This window comes from Manis javanica, chromosome 15, assembly GCF_040802235.1.
Source record: "Manis javanica isolate MJ-LG chromosome 15, MJ_LKY, whole genome shotgun sequence".
Lineage (NCBI taxonomy): Eukaryota > Metazoa > Chordata > Mammalia > Pholidota > Manidae > Manis > Manis javanica.
In genome coordinates this window covers 22,865,011-22,880,642 of record NC_133170.1, presented here as the reverse complement: position 1 = coordinate 22,880,642, position 15,632 = coordinate 22,865,011, and the positions used below count along the sequence as shown (strand labels likewise).

At 44.3% G+C, this 15,632-nt stretch overlaps 1 long non-coding RNA gene and 1 other non-coding gene across 2 annotated transcripts in view; both read right to left on the bottom strand.

Annotated features, from left to right (window-relative positions):
• LOC140846364 (uncharacterized) overlaps positions 1 to 12,830 on the bottom strand; it is a 42,757-nt gene extending 29,927 nt beyond the window's left edge. Inside the window, exons 1-2 of the long non-coding RNA XR_012125382.1 lie at positions 12,616 to 12,830; positions 7,391 to 7,475 (exon numbers count right to left, since the gene is read on the bottom strand). This is a non-coding gene — a long non-coding RNA (uncharacterized lncRNA). The remainder of the gene's footprint in view (positions 1 to 7,390; positions 7,476 to 12,615) is intronic.
• Positions 12,831 to 13,877: 1,047 nt separating this feature from the next.
• LOC140846644 (U6 spliceosomal RNA) lies at positions 13,878 to 13,980 on the bottom strand. Its single transcript, XR_012125979.1, has one exon. It is a non-coding gene; the product is annotated as a U6 spliceosomal RNA (small nuclear RNA).
• Between the last annotated feature and the right edge of the window lie 1,652 nt (positions 13,981 to 15,632).

Below are 15,632 nucleotides of genomic sequence, written 5' to 3'. Positions count from 1 at the left end.
GAAGTGTGAGCTGCAGTGCTTCAGAATCACACTGCTGTGGACAGTCTGCTGTTAAAAGAGCATGTAAGATGTGAACAGTTTCCAAAAATGTGCTGTTTCAATTTGTCTGATTTTTCTCAAACAACCCAAAATCAATTAGATGATATCCATCATATTGTCAATAAGTTTTTACAAATGCCTAAGAAAAATAGTTTTCTTAATTTCATTAGATATAACTAGTAATTGTAAGTCTGCCTTTGTTATGTATCTATATTCCTATTGTTAATGTGTATATGCAATTTAACTAGTTTGTTAAAACCTATATATATATTCAAGTTATGTCTGTCTTTCGACATGTTCAAAGAACCCCTGAATAGTGTCTGGTACACTGTCACACCTCTCTTAACCCTAAGCATTTTATGTATTCTATTGCTGTTACTAAGGCCTTATGTCCTTTGCAGCATGTGGAAACTCATCCAACAAGCCTTAAGAGACCTGCACTATTTGAAATTGCACCCGGCCCCCCCACACTTGTAAATCATAAGACCTAAAGTCAAGACTGGTAGTCAATGACGGGTAATTAAGAGGATATACCTGCAAGGATACAGGACAGATATAAGACCTCTGGTTAAAAGGGCCAATCTAATACTGGGGCAAGCTCCTCTATGTACAGGCCGATCCAGTATTAGGGCAAGCTCCCCTGAAAATACCAGGACGACTCCGAAAGGAGGCAAGCTCCTGGAAACAGGCCAGGTATAAGACCTCTAAACCTAAGACAGGCACCATCTACCCAGAAGATAAGTGGCTCAGAGCACCCTAAGTTAGTGCTCCAACCCCTCCTAAAAGAAGAGAAAGGGAGGAAATGCCGGAGACAAAAGGGCCCCCACCCACAAAATGGCGAACTCCCTGCTTCTCTTCCGGGTCCTCTGCTCCCGCCGGCGCCAACCAAGGTCCAATCACCCCTCTACACATTCCCGCCGGCGCCACCTAAGGTCCAATTATCTCCTGACCCACCCCTTACATGCTAACCTGTATAAATTGAGCCTGCAAACGATAAACTGTGCCAGCTTGATCAGACATCCTGTCTTGCTGGTCTTTCTTTGTGTCCCCTGCTTGTTTCATTTCTGCAGGCGTCTCCGGGTACACTCCACGTTCGTCCCGTGGGTCGGGGCATTTAGTATGATGGAGACATGAAAGGAATCCCAGCATTCCAAGCTGGAACTCTGAAAATATTTTCCCACAGAAACACCATTCTGCACTGTGATTGTATTCTATACAGCCATTATTACTCCTAAAGGTTCTATGGTTCTGGGGCTTCAGCTTAATCCTATGATTTAAATGGGCTCTCCTGCACTGGCCTGGTAAAACCAACCACCATGAAGAGTATCACTGCAAGGGGAAAATGTAAGTCCTGGACAAGTCCCTCACAGATGAGCATTTGAAACAGAACCCACATCTATGTTTGGTACTGCCTAGAACTGAATGTCATGAAGGAGGATGCTTTGGAGACTGTATATTTATCAGGCTGATGGATGGCAGATACTGACCTGACCTGTCTGAGCAAGAACCTTATGAATGAGGCCATGGGGCAGAGGTGCACAGGGCCAAAGGGAGAAAGCAAAACTGTGTTGTAAAGAAAACTAGCTAGATTGGCTGGGGGAAATCAGTGGGCAGTCACAATCAATACCTTGGTATGAAGAAGCTGGGGAGAAGTCTTGGAAAGTAGCCCCCAAAACTTGGAAAATAGGGCCCCAAGAACAATGCCAGACGGGTGCCTACTTGTTGGTAGAGAGCCTGTGAAGGCAGAAAGGTTTTAGCTGGAAGCTTATATAAGTATATCTGGGACTCAAACAGAAAAGGAATAGCTAGAGTCATAATTTGAAAATGAAATGGAATGGCAAGAAGAAATATAAAAACTATAGTTCCAAGGCTAAGAGCTTAGAGAGAGTTGGGGCCTCTATGTAGAAGTGCTTGATAAGGTTTGCTTAACACTGTACCCTAAAGCTAAGCTAAGAGGTTTGGGGATGTACTGTGAGACACTCAGGAGTTTCCACTGTAGTTAAGTTCAGCTTGAAGCTGCCCTTCCGGGTGCACAGGACAGCAATAAACAGGTGGGAGAAGGTGAGGGAAAGGGTACCACAAGAAACAGCGAGGAAAGTGAGGCACCATCTCATCTGCACACTGACTGGCAAGCGCCAAGCATGAACCTGCGGAGACTCCAGTCTACCTGGACAGTGTGGGCCCGTCTCAACCCTGTTAGTGAACCAGGCGAGCCTCACATCTGCTGGGTCAATGACTACATGTGGACCCACTGGCACCATGATCTTTAATATTAAAACACCGCTACTAAACACAGAATCTCAGGGATGTATCCTACATTAATCCCTGACAGTGGTCATCAAGCCTCTAAGCAAATGCCTGCACTGAGGGAACCTCTCTTCTCCTGAGGCATCCATTTCCTTATTAAATGACTATCCTTGTGAAGAATTTTCTCCAACCAGTCAGGTCAAATCTGTCCTCTGGTGACTTCTAGTCCCTGATCCTCTTCCAGTTCTCTGGAGCTAAGTAGTTTAAATCTGGTCTTTCCTCTCCAGGAGAGTCAACTCCATTCCCCCTAAATCTTCTCTCTTCTAGAATAAATAGTTCACATTACACAAACTTAATAACCAAGACAACAATACTTCAGCCTGTAGATGTGGGGAAGGAGGCAGCCAGCGAGCACAATGACTATACACCATGGGCTTGAGAACCTTGGTTCTTAACTTCCTATCTGACCTTGAGCATATTCTAAATGAGGGCCTGAAACCAGATGATCTCTAAAGTCTAGTAAGAGAGACTCACAAGGCTGTGAATCCGAGCATCCTAACTCAGGCAAGAGTCCAGACATGCAAAGGCCTGCCCACGTCAAGGCAGTGGTGTGTGCTGGGGCGGCAGGGGCAGGGGGAGGACAATTAGTTCACTATTCTGTCTGTTGCACAGATATAGCACCCATCGCCATTATGTCATTTTGGGACACTGACAATGTCCCTCTTAGAATGAGGATGACACCGCCAGCAACATCAACATCTTCAGCCATTACTGTAAGTCAAACACCTTTGGAAGCACTTTACATATTTCTATTTTTATCCCACTGAATTCTGATAACAGCCCAATGAGATAGGTTCAAGTTTTATTATTTCCATTTACAGATGAGAATGAAGAGGCCGAGAGAGATTAAATAACATGACCAAGTTCACAGGCTCATCTTACGGCAGAGCTGGGATTTGAACTCAGGTAGTCTGGCTTCCCGCTTTCCTTCTTCAAGGACAGAACTGAACAGCTCTGTAGGCATGTTCCGCTTCAACAGGGCGAGTGTGGTGGCAGTATAGCTTCTTTTGCCTTCTCATTAACTCAGCTTAAGGTAACATCAGCTTTCTGGGAAGCAGACCAACTGATGATTCGTACTGATCTAGGAGACACCTAAAATTCCTAAAATGCTTTTGACATGAGCTGCTCTTAAGCCAGGCAGTCCCATTCTGTTCATGTACAGTTGATTAGTTGGTCCTAAATGTTGGGCTTTTCCATTAGCCCTACTATATTCTAGGTTTTAGCTCATAGTTTCACCCTAAAAATATTTTGATATACGTTATCCCATGTTATCTCTCCCAGCTTAGTAGTAACATAACATTAACAGCTAACAGTTGTTGGAGCATTAACTTTGAGCAAGACACCCTGCCAATTGTTTTCATATAGTATCTTGTAGTGTTTTAGCCTTTACATAAAATCTATTATTATTATTATTCTCACTTGAGAGAGTAGGAAATCAAAGCTAGTGGAGTTAGGAAACCAGCCCAAGATCCAATTAGGAAGTGACAGACCCAAGGTTCAGATCTAAGATTGTCTGACTCTGGGGCCTGAACTCTTATCCATACCCTCTCCCACCTCTTGGCATCATCTATAAACTCGCCATTAACTAAGTCAATCACAAAAAATGTCAATAGAATCAAGGTCAGAACTCAGAGGTAAATTATATCCCTCCAGGCATATAAAACCAATTACTCATGTAGACATAAACACTTAGAGATTGAGGCATTTTTTGCGTAATATGGAAAGGCCAGGGAAGTTGAGCAATTTGCTCAAGCTCACACACCTACAGAAGAAAGAAGAAGGAAAAGTAAGCAATCCAGAGAGGTCAAGCCCTTCATTCCATCAGCACCACTCCAAGTATAAATGAGAAACCATCCAAAAATTTGCCAATTACAGGGCCAGCCAGACAGCAATTCTCCAACTTGCTCACATGCATCTCATGAGAACCTTAGAACATGCACTTCATCAAAGACACTGCCCTGATTTATGGGAGGTGGGATTAGCTCGTCCAGACTGACTCTCAGTGAACACATGAAACTTAACCATTCTAATGGTTCATAAATCATCCAGTGTAGATTTTGCAGGGAATTAACATTGGGGTGAGGTTTTCTGAGGCATGCCCACTCCCTAAAAACTGTCCAAGTCATCTCCAGTCATTAGCACCACTCAACAGTGGCCCTAGGTCTGCCTATGTTAGGCCTAAGATTTATTTAGCACTGGTAAACACACCTCTGCCATCTCCTCTTTATCTGAAACTTCAATTTCTCTCTGTCAGTTCCAAAAAAGCCTGTTTTCCTTGGTAGAGAAGAGAGACATCAAATTGAATCACCGTGGTTCTGTTTTCTTTCTGCCTTCTGTTGTTGCAAATTAATCTGAAAAATCCCTTCTCTTGTCATTAACATTTTCAAGAACCTCAGCTCCATCTGACACTTACTCCAGGCCCATTTCACTCTTTTGCATTTGCTTTTTGTCGTAGCCACTGAAAAAGACTCTCTCCTTGACCAACCTTTTCCCGGCTCCTCCCAAGCCCAACTAGGCTCCATTCCCGGGATGTTCATGTACTCCAAAAAGTCCGCTTTAGCAAGATTCCTGCTAAGTAATACTAGCCAGAATCTCCTACTCTTGATAGCTGATCATTTGATATCTGGTAAAATTCTTCCTTCTTCCCAAAAATCCCCTTGGTAAAGCCTGCTGACTCTGATCTGCCTCCAGCAAGAATCCTATCAAGTTACCTTAGCCAGAATTCCCACTTACCCATGATGCTTCCTCTTAGCAATTTTCCATCCACTGACCACCCCCAACCCTGCTCCTTGGCTGTGAATTCCCACTTTTCCTTGCTGTATTCAGAGCTAAGCCCAGTCTCTCTCCCCTGCTACAAAGCACCAGTGCAGACTGAGTCCCTATACCTAGCCCTGAATATAGTCTGCCTTAGCGTATTAACAAATAACAATATAATTTTCTTTTTTAACACCTCCTTTGGGCATCTTTTGTATACGTCCTTATAAAAAGAGCTCATCCAAGAACTTTCTTTCAGCCTCAACATCAAGTGTCTTTCCTTTGCGTCCTCCTCCAGATCACTCCCTCCATCACCTCACCAGGTAAGAGGGAGTCAGGATTCAACTCCAAAATGTTTGCCTGTGGAGTTTGAGCCCCTCACTACTATGTTATTTTATATTTGTATTATCTGTAAATGTGTCAGCAACCAGGCCATTAAAAACACCAACAACATAAAAAACCACTAACAGAACCTTGAGATCTCTATCCAAACACCTCTCAATTAATTAGACAATCAAAGAAGAGCCTGAAGGCGACATGAGGTCCAGAGAATTTAAGTGGCTTAATAAATGTTAGGAAATAATTGTTTCAAAAGTCAAATCAAGATAAACAAAGCCAGACCCTAGTTAAAGTGGTAAGGGCAGATTTTAATATGCAATATACAATTGCAACAGGAAAAATAGTCCAGCATAAATGGAACGCAACTTTGATTTGTACAGAGGTGACTCAGTGTTTTAATGGGAGAATGAGGGAATAAGAAGAGGGTGAGCAGGTGTTCGGCAGAGTCAGTGGAGTGATAAATTACAAAAAGCTGGAAGCGGGTTGGTCCGTGTAAAACCATCTAGGATTACTAGGTATCCCCCACAAAAACTGGAAGACAAGGGGCCTGTGTTCAGGTGTTGGCTGGAACAAACAGTAAGTTCTTTTGTCAGCCTTGACTTTTCTCAGGCAGGCACTTTAAATGTCTTTGTAGGGCTGTGGCCATGTGCTGTTGGAAATTATGTCAGTGTTTCATTCAAGTCTTCATAGGCCAGTGTGGAGCCCTGTTCAAGGAAGGGCTCAGAGGACCCTAGCTAGAGCTCGGCCAAGGAGAGAATCTTTGTCAACTCTCACATAATATAAAAGAACACGTGCCAAACATTTTACCTAATTCATGAATTAATGATAGAACCAGTATAATATTACAACCAGTTCAGAGAGCTCAAACTACCACACCTTTATAGTCAGGTAATAGATGGTGAAATAAATTGACAAATGCAGGCAGAACTGGAAAAAAGAGGCCAAAATCCATAGGACAGGAAACACTGCATTCCACAGGGACCATTTCCATTTTAATGGAAGGAACAATTTGCATTACCATCAGTTTCCTATAAGTCAACTTCTGTCTACAGGGTTGTAAAATAGCCCCATGGAAAGCAAGCAAATTTGCATATCTTATAAAATCAAATAATCCCCAGAGGTTCCAGCATCCCACTGAATTCCATTGAAAAGATATCCAGTAATCTCTTTTGCGTTTCAAAATCTCCATTTTTCCCTACTGCAAGGTCAAATAGCAGTAAAAGTTGAGTACAGAAAATCAAGAAGACGAAAACCTTCAATAATCAGGGATATATCTATACAGTATTAAGAAGATGGTCGGTTTAGTGGTTAGGTTCCTGAAATCTGAAGACGGATTGCCTTGGGGCCCTCAAATCCCAGCTGTGCCACACACGGCTGGATTACCTTGCAGTTTTACTTAACTCCCCTGTGCCTCACTTTCCTCATCTCTCAGATGCGTGTAAGAGAAAGCACCCATTGCACAGCTGAGTGAGTCATTGGGAAAGACTCAGTAAAATTACAGATATTGTTGTGCCTCTTTGGAGCCTGTGGCTCTGAAAGCATGTCTATCTTTACTCTAACAGGCTGTGGCAGACCAGGCCAGAATTCTATCTTAATGACCACAAAATTCTAAAATAAAATGAACATTAATTCTTTCTCCCAGGGTTCTCATTGCTTTAGCCAGTTACTCTTTGCCAAGTGTGAGATTCAAGTGTATATAACATTTTGCACCACTGCTTCTTTTGACCTAAGAGATGACATTAGCCTCAAGTACAAGATTCTCCTTATCAAGAGTGTTTAGCAGAAGTCAAGCAAATCTCCTGTCATGATTAGATCCTGCCTCTGTGCCAGTGTGACATCTGTACCAAAAGCATCATCCGTCTTCCCCATGGAGAGGCCAGCTGCAGCAACCCCCAACATCACTTTAATTCCATGATTTTGTCTTCATTCAAACATTCTAACCACAACTTACAGGATTTCCTTACAGGTGTAGAGGAGGAAGTAAAAACCTTTTTCCTTGACCCTCCTAGGTTCTCCAGCTGGGACTCTGAAAAAAACTAGACAGATAAAAGATAGATTAAACAACAGGAAAACAAAAGAAGTTCATTAACGCATACAGCTTGCATACATGTGGGGGAAACTCAGTGATGAGTAACCTGAAGGAGTGGTTAGAACTTGGGGCTTATACAACATCTAACATAAAAAATAATAAGTTTGCATGATGATAGGAAACAAAGAAGCATGTTAACAAGCATGAAAACATTCATTGCGGCTCTCCCAGAGCTCAGAGCAGAGGGAGTAGGCAAAAACGCCCAGTTCCCAGTCTTTTCCAGGAAGGCGTTTGACTACACTTACAAGCTGCTGCCTAAGAAACTTGCTTCTATTTAGCACGCTATATAGGTGCTAACTGCAATCCTTCCTGGAGCCCTTAACAGCTGGTGGGCACTTCCTGCGCCTTCTTGCTCCTACTTGCTTCAACAGTAAAACCAGGTTGTCAGTATTTCTTCAGAAGGAGCTTCACAACACATCTAACACTCCAATTTTTATGGCTGCCACGTGAGGGGTGGGCCACCAAATCACGTAGCTCTGAGAGCCAACAGGGCTTGCCTCTGCCTTCTCCCTACAGCCCACTCTGAATTGCCAGTATCTCCCATGTAGAACTTGTATACGTATCTGGGCCCCAAGCTTCTGCAGATGATGTCAGAAGAGAGATCCCTGGAAGCCTGGCTCTGAAACCCAACCAGGCAACCATTCACAAATCCCACAAGACTGTAACAAATAAAGAACTGGTTCTTAACAGGTACAGAAGTACACCCCTCCATGGCTATACATACACTTCCAGTGCAGAAGGAGTGAACAAAAATGCCCATCTCCCAGTTTCTACTGGGAGGGCCCTAATTACATACATACTTTCCCAGCTGCTGCCTGAGGGTCTGGCTTCCAATCAACCTGCCTCTAGGTGTTGACTATGATTCTCACCTTTGGGACACTGACAGGTCTTGGCACACCCTCAACTGCTGAGGAGGGAGCCACAAACAACAAAGAAGGCAGCTGTGACATTCGCTAAGGTTTGAGATACAATCAAGGGCTCAGGCCAGCTGATCATGTCCTAGACGAGACCCCTCCATCAAGATGGAGAAAGGTGTTTGCTTTATCAAACGCACAAAAACCAAGACACAGAGTCAAGAAAAATGAAGAAACAGAGGAACAGGTTCCAAACTAAACAACAAGATAAAACTCTAGAAGCAGACCTTAATGAAAAGGAGATAAGTGATTTACCTGATAAGGAGTTCAAGATAACAAAGATGCTCACTGAGCTCAGGAGAACAAGGCATGAAATCAGTGAGAATTTCAGCAGAGAGACAGAATATATAAGAAAGTACCAAACTGAAATCACAGAGCTGAAGAATACAGTAACTGAACAGAACATTTCAATAGCAAGCCAGAGAATAGATCAGCAACCTCAAAGACAGGGTAACGGAATTCATAGAATCAGAGAAGAAAAAAGAATAAAGAAAGTGAAGACAGCTTAAGGGACTTAAGGGACACCATCAAGTGGACCACTACTCTCATGACAGAAGTCCCAGAAGGGGAGAAAGGGGAAGAAAGCTTCTTCAGAGAAACTGGCTGAAAACTTCCCTATCTGGGGAAACAAATAGACATCCAGATCCAGGAAGCCTAGAAAGTTCCAGAAAGGGGACATTCTCTGTCCTCAATGAGCCTGCCTCTTTGTGCCAACCATTCCTTTGTGTGTACTTAACTTGCCAACACATCACTGGATTCTAAATTGTTCCATTATCATTGTAGGTAACTCTGAATGCCAGTAACACCTGTAGTCCACACTATGCGATTTACGTATGATTTATGCATTTGTTGATTCTTGGATTGTTTCAAATGACTACATCTCATCTTCCCAAAAAGACTGTAAGTTTTTTAAAATTGAAAAACTATTCTTAATATTTCTTTAATACCCTTTAAGTTGACTACACAGGCGCATGTTACGTGAAATAAATATTAGTTTGCTGGCTAAAATCCACTTTGGTCACCAAAGAACTAACTGTCCCATAACCACTGTTCGTATCTCACAGACCTGTTTGCCTAATATCTAAACAGACAGTTCTCCTCACTTTTATGAAATTAGCCTAATTCCTCTTTCACCATTCACACTTACTTCATCTCCACATTTCAGCCATTCAGCACTCATGCCTTCACAATCACATGCGTGGCCATTAAGTGTCTAGTTCAGTTAAGAATCTGAATAGAACATAAAATCATATGTGGCTGCTGCTTCTTTCATATACAGAGGGAATTCTAGCCCTAAAATTGTAACATATGGTCTTTAATTGAGTTTTTTGGTGTCTAGATGACTCAGTTAGCTTTTGTTTTTAAATACTTTCCAGTAGTTCCTTTTGAATACAATCTTTGAATTTCAAAGGAGAGGTAACATGATAAGAGTGTGAAGCCAGAAAGACCACAGTTTGGATCTCAGCTCAACTGATAGGGACCACTGGAAAAATACTTTACCTCTACGAGCCTCAGTTTCCTCATCTGCAAAATGGGTGTCATAACACCTGCCTCTCAATGTTGTTAAGATTAAATATGTGTACATTACCTGTCATATATTGGGTGGTCAGTAAACATTTGTTAAAATGATGATACAGAAAGTAAAGAACCCTCAGGAAAACCCAGCAAACTGTCCCAAAGAGCTGTGAGTCCTTGATAAAGGATATGGAGCTCCTTTTAGAGTTAAATTACATGAGCAAAGTTCAGCCCCTCCTTCAGTTAAAAAGCAGGGGGTGGAGCTTAACAAGGAAGTGGCAATTCTTTCCTAAGCCTTACTTCAGCCTTAGTGCTAAACCTGAAGAGGCTACACCCAGAGGAGTCTTAGATCACAGGAGCCTTCCTAACTGAGAAGCCAGGACGACTAGGTGACAGTACCCTCTTAAACTCCATGGAGTCTCAGGTATAGAAATACCTTTACTGCCACCTGATCTGAAGCCAGAGAAACCACTCACAGCTTCAGAAACAGGTAACACCAGGAGGCGCCAGTCTTCATTCTGTCTTCCTGGGAAGACACCGCTCGGTCTTCAGTCTTGGTTTTGCTAATAATGCAATCTAACTAGGGGAAACACTTACTGACATTATTTTAAAGTTCTTATTATGTCTCAGGAAGCAGATGACAGCTAAGAACCTAGTTTACTGGGGTTTCCACAAAAGCAAAAGCTATTTGGGATTCTCTTTCATTTCTTCATTCCCACAGAAAGTCTGAGGTAAGTCAGTGAAGAATCTTTACCTGGCAGAATCATTTTTAACATCATGCAGTCGTCTCTCATTGAGTCTCTGACAAGGTATGCGATGACAGGACAGACAGCCTATGGCGAGGAGCCATGGAGATCCTGGATTCCTTTTCTAGCACAAGGATGGAGGCTGAGGACAGGGACCCCTGGGTTTGAGCCTAGAGTCCTGAGTACCTTGCAGAAACCTGGGCACAAGGTCCAGTCCTGCAGACCCTCTAGAGATTTCCTTGAGTGCAAGGCCTCCGTGCAATGAGAAACGCCTCTCCTTCCCCCACCCCCATTGGTTCCCCTACCACTTCTGTTTCCACTCAGAGACTTAGTCCTTCGTTTAATTAATATGACCTCGGGCACTTGCTCATGCTCTCTCCCCACCTCCTGTTTAGCTTCATGGTAGGAAGTAGGCATTTTACTTCATTCCTCCTTTCACTCAGGATTAAAGAACGTGTCATTCTTAGAGATGACAAACAGGCAAGAAATGAAGACCCTAAAGCCTTAAGTTCAGGGAACCAGGACAAGGTCAGACTGCTCCTGAAGTGCATAAGGAAGTACAGGATGCTGAAGGGCAGGCTCAAGGCAACCAGACAAAATTGAACTCATAATTTGGCCTGCAAAACTCCCTCTGGATAAGCGTCTATACCCATGAGTCACACTCGGGCCTCTCCTGTCTATCCAGAGCAATGGAAGTCATCTCTTCCACGGAACAGCCTGTTGCCAAGGGGTCCTACACACCCCTCACTGGGACAGGTAGACGCGGCGTGAATGGAGTGGAGAGTAAGTTCTGTGCAGCTTACTTGGGCCCTAGTTGTACGTAGCAGGTTCTGTGCATGGAACCAAGCAGCACATGTTTCCTCTGTATGCTTATCCATGACCTGCCACAGGAAGGGAAGTGAAATCTAACTTCAACAAACAATCCAGAGCTAGAAAAATCCCAAAACTGTGATTGGAAATAACGGGACCTTAGGTGCTTCCCCGTGGTTGTGGCCTTCCCAGCTGACCTACCCGGGAAGCAGCACCTTCTCTGCTGATGCCCAGGAGACCCAGGCTACAGGGAGACACGAAGGACTCTGTCCATTTAGGGGGTGATCGGAAAGGAACCCTCAAGGAAGGGAAAACCCGCCAGCAAAGGCAGCTCTGTAACCTTGCTGTGACTGGTTTGCGAGAGTATGTAAATACTGTAGTAAGAGCAGAGTTACATCCACTGTGTCATCAAATTAGAATAAGCCTCATAGTTCTAATAAGCTTAGTGCTAATTCTCCCCTCCGGGCTCTGAATCAGCCCTCAGGGAACCCACCCAAGACTTCCTTTCCACAAGCATAAAACTTACTGGTGAAGTTTCTGTAAGCCCCAGGTTGGGCGTTTATTCTCAAGAGAAATAGTTGATGGCAGAAGGGATCTAACATATGATAAACTCGCTCACTGCTGCTCTATAGTAAGACTTTTATGTAAATGTAAGAATAGCTCTCCTTTCATTTACAATGAAGGACTGTAGGGGGGAAAAAAACCTACACGTGTTAAATGCATTTATGTCCCCATGGATTCCTTCAGTTTCCCCGGCCCTGGGCACAGCACCCACGTCCACCTCCGTTAGGTGGGGGCTTCTTACCCAGCCGTTGCTTGAGCACAGCTGAGCTTTCCGCTCCTCACTCATCCTTGGCCTGGCCTGCTGGTTGGACCGACTACTCAGTTTTGGGTAGCCTATAAAACGGCAAAAACCTCGTTTCACAAAGCGGAAGGGCTGTGTGCGCCATCTTCCCCTTTCCGAGGCTGCTTCTGAACCAGCATTTGGCAAACTTATTTCTTTCTCTTCCCCAGCTACACCGCACACACTTTTAAAGTCCTCACACTACATTAGAAAACTTTCGTTCATTTTTTGTTCTGCTCTATTTCGCTTTTAACTTACACGGAGTTTCTTCAGAAGCTTTGCACGTAGCAGCCCATCCGAGGATGCAGTTCCGGCCCCGCCCTGCACACTTCCGGCCTATGGTGTCCTGAGTGGCCCAAATCAAAGGAAGGCTTCGAATTAGAAATCTCCCGAATCCTCGCCTGACACAGTCCCGCTCTGGTCTCTGGCCTGGGCCCCTTCTCTGCACACCTGGGAGTCGGCGGCCCAGAGTCTGTGCGCATGCGTGGGGGGAGGGACGGGGGAGGGGTGGAGGCGGGAAGGCCGGAGGCCCCAGGTGCTTTGCCGCAAAGTGGAAGTGGCTCCTGCGAGCACAAGGTTTGCTGGGGTGAGTGATGTGAGTGTTAAATTGGGAGAAAATGAGGGAAGAACGGTTATCGAAGCCCTGGCATAGGATGGAAAAATGATGAAACTGGACGATGCACAGTGGCCAGGACCCCCACTTCACATTGTACCCCTCAAGCGTTTGCTTACACCCGCTTACCTGAAGCAGGTTTTGGGGCTTAGGAGTCGTGGAAATATTTCTGTTTGCGTAGTGGGTATCTCAGGCTTTGCATTTTTGCCCAAGGTGACACTGGGAAATCCAGTTCAGTCCCCTCCATCTGCACCTGATGTTCTGGACCAGCCCCCTGCAGCCCCCTCCCTGCCGCACTTCCATCAGAACTCACCCAGCCAGGGGCCACTGCGTTCTGGGGGCCTGGCCAGGGAGCCGTTCCTCAGGTGAACAGCTTCTGTATCAGCCAGCGTGAGCCCCTTCCAAATAAAGGAGAGGAAACAACCATGGAGACAGGAAGCCCCTCCTTCAAATAGTAGAACCTTCAGGAACAGTTAGAGAATATATGAGGAGGAAACCAAGAACCAGAGAGATTAAGTGACTTGCCCAAGGACCTTGCAATTTAGAAGCTGAGTCAGCCCTGACCGTTGGCCTCCAGACACCCAGTGCAATTTGTCTGTATGCAGTCCAGTTTAGCTGTACCCTGTCATGCTCGAAGTCTCTCTGCAGTGATTGTCCCATTTCTTTTTAAGTTGGTCCTAGTTTGAGAGAATACAGTGGAAAGAGAAAGAGGGATATGCCAGCCATCCATTCATATCACTACATCTGTCTAATGAGCCAAAAACATATGCCTACATATACCAAAAGACAGTATTAACATAGGACCATGAAAGGAAGGGGCCCTAATTAAGAGCCACCTCAATTACAGACTCAGAGGACCTGCGATGTCTGTAGTACAAGAAAAAACATAGTAGTTACCTTTTTTTTTTTTAATATGGAATGCTTCACAAATTTGCGTGTCATCCTTGCACAGTGGCCATGCTAATCTCTGAATCGTTCCAATTTTAGTTATGTGTTGCTGAAGCGAGCACAGTAGCTACCATTTTTGAGCCAGGTTCTGTGTTGAGATTTCTCATGCATTATCTTATACCCTCATAATATCCCTCCAAGATAACATATTTTCAATTTACCCACAAGAAGCTCAAGTTCAGAGAGGTGAAATAACCTGCCCAATACAGCTGGTCATTGGTTAGGTCAGGAAGCCCACACTGTTTTCCAGAATATCCACTGTCTAGTAAATTTTAGTCCAGTGACAGTCTGTAGGTCTGGGCTTTCTGGCCTCTGGGACTAAAAATAATACGTGGTCCTCACTATATGACAAAGGAATGCAAGGCAGATTATTAATAAGAAATTATTTCCCAGCAAGAAACCAGAAAAGGGATTATTTCATGAAAGCTTAAATTGACAAAGTCAGTTCATTATATCTATCCAGTTATTCATATGGAAATAAAGGTGAAGTCCTTCTACCCCATCATTTTCCTAATGATCCTCCCAAAACATGCCTGTGATCACATCACCCTCCCACTCAAAACTTTGAAAAGCTCTCCATTGCCTCCAACAATGCTCTTCAAATTTTGCAAAAATAGAAGGATTTTTTTTTCAGATGAAATCTTGCATGGAACACCAAATATGGCAAGAAACAGAAGCAAAACTGTAAGCTTGAGCAGATGGCAAAGTTTGGGAGAAGGAACAGGAAGGGTCAGGGACCCAAACATTGCTCGCTTCCTCCTTGGCCCACCTACCCTCTCCCAAGAAGACTTTTAATTGCTGCCCACTGTTTGAGGCTCCTTTTTAAATGTACTGATAGAGCAACAAGAGAATATGCAAAGCTTTCAGTCCCACATTCAAAGGTCCCCATAATCTGGCCCCAACTGCCATTTCACTTGTTGTCCCACTACCTCCCTGAGCCCCAGCTGTCTACACAATGCCTGTTTATGCTATTCCACTTCTCTAGCTGCTCTTCAAACACATCCTAAGTTCACCTTTCATCTAACTTCTTCCAGTCCTGCTCTTAACTCCGATACCCACTCACCCATTAAATCCTTCAATCTTTCAGGGAGCCTCGGCTTGCTCTCTATTTGCAGCCGTTGATTCCTCCCCACACCAGCCATCTGACCTCCCGTGTAGCACCTACGTCGCCCTCTTTGGACCTACCCATGTACCTGTCTCCCTTCCTCATCTCTATACGACTGAACTTTCAGAAACAACCCTGGCTCTGCCCTTGCCTTCCCGTGTAAGGACAATCAGGTGCTCAATGAATGTTCACGGAGTTGTACCCCTGTGTCTCCTGAACTCCCAGGGGTAGATTGCCCACAGGTACAAGGACATATGTGGACTTTGTTGTTGCAGGCCCGCCATGTGTACCACCAGAGAGTGTGACCTGGAGGAGATCCCCATGGATGATGATGACCCAAATAGCCTAGAATTCAAAATCCTGGAGTTCTATGTCAAGCAGCATGTCTTCAAGAACAACTCTGCTGTCTTCTCACCAGAGTGGTTGAGAACAAGAAGCTTGTCCCAGAAAGGACTGGGGAGTTGCTCCACAAACGAGTCAGGGACACAGGTGTCATGGGCTTGCAGAAATTCCCAACCCAGTGAGAAGCCCATAATCCTTGCCAAGAAAAAGTCATCTTGGAGAACATTCTTTGGAGTAGTGGAGAAGGAGGAAGATTCTCTGAGGTTG